This window comes from Mizuhopecten yessoensis, unplaced genomic scaffold (assembly GCF_002113885.1).
Source record: "Mizuhopecten yessoensis strain PY_sf001 unplaced genomic scaffold, ASM211388v2 scaffold8991, whole genome shotgun sequence".
Lineage (NCBI taxonomy): Eukaryota > Metazoa > Mollusca > Bivalvia > Pectinida > Pectinidae > Mizuhopecten > Mizuhopecten yessoensis.
This window is the reverse complement of record NW_018407824.1, coordinates 658,459-663,506: the sequence shown is the minus strand read 5'-3', so window position 1 is coordinate 663,506 and position 5,048 is coordinate 658,459.

Here is a 5,048-nt window from a genome sequence, read left to right as displayed (position 1 = left end):
TATGTGTGTGTGTGTATGCGAGTCTCATGTGTGTAGTATACTTATAATACTACACACATGAGACTCGCATACACACACACATACGAGACAATTGCCTGTGTATATGGAGCAATATTTATATACCTTGATGGAAAATTGTACTGGTGGCAGTCCGTCCATTTTAGAGACAGTATATCTCGTTTGTTGATAGTTAAATCGGAATTACCAATGTCGGGGTAGGGAGGTGACATACCGAGCCGACGAAGAGATTGAAAACTTTGCAAAAACTTTAGTTTAATCAATGTCAGATTCTGATACGATATATATGCGTATGTTACATATGAAACAAGCGTTCGTAAGATTATCGATCAGACATAGGCTTTCTAAAAGAAAACTGGACGGCAAGGGAACGGCTCGTTAATGACGGCCCGGGGACGGGAAAAACTTTATCCGAAGACAGTCAAAAAGCAAAATTATACATGTAATCGACAAAAACAAGGACCAGTAAAAAAAAAGTGTATTTATGAAATTTTATGTGTAGGCAGTTGCCTATTCTGCCTATAGGCAGCTACGCGCCTGACTATTTGTCGGTTTGAAGATTGCCTCGCCTACCAGAGTTTTACCCATTATAGCCTTGCTACCAAAGCTTGAAGATTGCACCTCGCCTACCAGAGTTTTACTCATTATAACCTTACTATCAAAGGTTGAATATTGCAACTCGCTTACTAGAGGTTTTTACCATTATAATCTTGCTACCAAAGGTTGAAGATTGGATCATGCCGACCTGAGGTGTTACCCATAACAGCATTGCGACAAAAGGCTTAAGACTGCATCTCGTCGACCAGAGGGCTTAAATATATAATTTACAAAAGTATACCCTCGACATCGTTACAAATGGAAAGTTAATATGGAATGGTCAATTTTCTAAAGTTCTGAAAAATTGCATTTAAGGTAAGTGAAAAGACAATTGCCATTGTCAGACAGGGTCATATAAACACTGGTGTCGATGTAGACACCGGCGGAAAGAGAAAGTAGATAGAAAAGTGACCGATCAGAATATGCGAGAACGACAAACCCAATACAAGCAAATGTTACGGTTTCTATGAAAAAATTGTTAAAAAAATCATTTGTAGTAGACAAAATTTAAAAGTTTTTAACAAAAACATGTTTCGTGTTCTGTATATCTCTAAGGTAACCGGCAGTGTTCGACTTGAAGGGGGGTTCGACTGCCTTTCTACACGCACGCCTCATAAAATATTCAGATTTGCAACTCGATTGATTATGTTGTCCGTTCATGACCCGCGCAATTTTATTGATCGATCTTTTCTTCCACTGTCTTCAAGCAGACGCTGCGATGTCTGGAAAATTGATCAAACGTTCTATGGTAAGAGATAGATCGAAATAGGATATCCATTCTTATCACTTCCGGTAAAACTAATCCATCAATCGTGCATCCGATTATGCAACGTCATACATTAGTAGTTACCATACAACGTCATACATTAGTAGTTACCATAAAATGGCAAATATTTTGAATTTATTGCTCACACAAGGGCATTTAAGTGAGTTTACACTTGAACGTTTTGTCAGTCTATTTTGTTGTAAAGATATTTTAAAGATTGCCAACAATAGTTAGACAACTCTTACTCACTTCCTTCCACCCTTATATTGAATTTCAATTCCTAGTTATGACTTTTGTGAACTTTTCACCGGGAAATGTTTCAAGTCAAGTTCAAGTATTTGCTCTATAATAATAATATACAACGTATAAACAACTGACAGGAAAAAAAGTTGCGGGGTGCTTTTTTTTGGCTGCATATTCCGGTATTGCTTTACGCATCCCAGAAAACCTCTGTAATGCCCGGACAGGTTCTTCCTAAACGAAGCATTCAACAAGTGGTTCAGGGAATGCCTATTGCTTGTTTTGTTTTTAAGTTTAACGTCCTCGCAACAGCCAGGGTTATATATGAGAACGGGTGCCCAGGATGACACCAACGGAAAGCGAAAGTAGACAGGACGATACGAATCGTAAAAGCTCCAAAGTGTTGCAGAGGGGGCAAAATATCAATTTTGGTCTCTTTCATGTCCTTCTACTAGAAGACCTAGAATACCTCCAATTCTGCAGGCCCCTCACATTAGTCGCCTATAACGATACACATACAGTGGGATCGTTCCTGTCTACTTTCTGTCCTATCTGCTTTCTCCTGCCGGCATTGCCTCCCAAAGCACCGTCCTTAAATGACCTTGACTGTTGTGTCTCCCAAAGCACAGTCCTTATATGACATTGACTGTTGCGAGGTCTTTAATCCCCAAACAAACATATACACTGCACTGTTTTCTAAGTGAAATTCATCTTCATAATTGTAATTGCAGAGGTATATCTTTCTTTAAACATAAGCCCCAATTTCGAGCTTCACTCCAAAGCTATGGTCTTAGCTCTGTTTCAACAGCGGTTTCGACAATTTGGATTATACCCCTGGCATAATTGGTGAGTCAAAGAAGAACAAAACAGCTGTATGATGTAAAAATATATTTTTGGCTTACTGTATCTATTTCAAAATCTTAGAGATGCAGTCACCAGTGTGTGTGTAACGTTTCTCTTTCTCAAAAGAGGTTTAGGTTTCATAGGGTTAAACGTCCTATCAACAGTTCAGGTCGGTTAAAGACCTGCCTCCATGTGTGTTATGTAAGCGTGCATGTGTGCTGGAGGCAAGGCATATTGGCGTAATTGCCTCCTTGTGATAGCACATACGCATACGTCGACTTTATAAGAAACCACTCGTCTATGTAAACAAATTAAATATTAACATCTGCTGATGTCAAACGTTTGGTAGGGAATTACTCACATTTTTGAAAGCCTTTACATGTCGCGGCCTGCGGACAAAAGCCATGCCTTCCCTACGTTGTCAGACATTTAGTGTTCAGGCCAAAATTTAAGAATTGCCAGTGAAGCAAGGCGCTAGGAAACGGAAAGGTTATTATGGGATAGAAAGTGTTCCCACATAAGTTGCCTTTTGCAAATTGCAATGGGTAACAGCAGGCTTTTATTTTTCTCAATCTCCGACTTGCACTGGAGTCATGACCATCGATGCTGTTTGATAATCAGGCAATCATTGGTCATCTCTGGGGGAAAATCTCGGTTAGATCAGAAATGGAACCAAAGTAATTTATTGCCTCAGCCATAACACAGAACAAACGAATTTCAAGTGCGCAAGTGAAGTTTTGTGTATTTTGACTAAGACCTTTTATTTTTTGCAGCCGTTACTCTCAAAAAACCCGTTTTTTGTATATGTTGATGCAAGGACATATTACCATAAACAATAAAAATAGCATAGGCACCTGTAACAAGCCATTTTGTTCTACGGAACATCAGGCCTCATCAGCAAGATTCAATTAGGTTTCCGTTTACCAATTATAATGATTTCTGATTACAAAGCTATTGGTTGGTTACATGTCTTATCAGACGAAGGCCATGGTTCTGCTGGTGATTACAAGGACATGCAGTCACACCAGAGCTTTCAATTTCTACTATGCGTTCACGGTAAATCTGCGAAATAACATCTGTATTTGATCTTTTGTTTGTCCTGTGCGTTGAGCGGTATTTATTTTCCAAAGAATAGGAATTATAGCATCTCTTTTGGATACTGATATTCTAGTCTGAAAGCTTGGCAATCTGATTCCTGGATACATAACATGTGCAGGGGTTTTCCCTCTCCTTTGTTTTGAATTAAGGAAAATAATCTTTTAATATATGGTATTCACTGAACGTGTCTAATAATAGCTGAACAATCAGTGTGCTTAAGTATAGGACTGGCTCATTGCGATTGAAAAAGTGATTGTCTATTCATGGTATGTTTGACAGTTCATAATTTAAATGATTAAATGTTAGGTTTGGTTCACGTCATGTGAACAGCTAAGGTCATTTGAGGATGTGTCTTCATGTGTGTTGTGTATGCGTGCATGTGTGTATGTGTGCTTGATGTAGGGTATGTTGGTGTAATTGCCTCTTTGTGATAGTGCGGATCTGATGCCCACTTCATAGTGTTATCTCACTGCGATAACATGCCGAAGGCATCAAGCACAGCATTCCGCCCGGTCACATTATACTGACAACGGGTGAACGAATTGTTGCCATTACCCTAAATGCTAAACGTTTTTAAGGACTTTTGTATGTGCCGGCCTTGGGTCCCGGCCTGGGGACAGAATCCATTGCCTTCCTCGCCGCCTGGGTGCACGCTCAACACTAAAGCCAAAAGTGGGGCACTGCCAAGCAAGGCGCTAGGGAATCAAAGGTAGTTAAAAGTAGGGAGAAATATAAAGATCACAAATATCGCAATGGGTGCAGCAGTTTTAATTTTGCTAGCTTTTGTGTCCGCAAGTAGGGGCCACAAATGTAAATCCCTAATTGTGCACGGGATTTCTACATTAGCTTCCTCTTACAATACTTACAATCCAAAACCTGCTTTCAGCCTTTGTTATGTCCCTGATCGGCATATTTTTAACAGTGCCAATATTGTAGTTCTTTTCAAATTGATGATAATTCTGAAAATCGAGGGGTATAATAAAGGTTTGGTTCTATTTTGTGTAGAATCTGCGTATGTATGTGCTGGAGGCATATTATGTAGTATTTGCCTCTTTGCGATAGCGCAGATTTGATGCCGACCTTTTAGTGCTACCTTACTGAAATACCATGCCGAAGGCACCCAGCACAGTAATCCACACGGTCACGTTATACTGACAACAGGTAATAACAGCTACCATATTAAGGGCTTTGGTATGTCTCGTCCTGAGGAAAGAACCCCTTGCCTACCCTTCTTCGGCAAAATCTTGACACTAAGAGATAAAGCTGGCCTATTCTTTCCCCGAACCTGCAGATGAGGGTTATCAACAACGGCTAACTCATGCTCTAAATGACTATACAGGACTTCGCTAAACGATTCCAAAAACCAAACACATCACGAATATACAATTGCATTGACCTGTTAACCTAGTACATGTAACAAAATAGTACTGAAGCGGTTGATTCTTTGTTAATAACATTGTTCAATAAATGATCGTTAGTATAGACT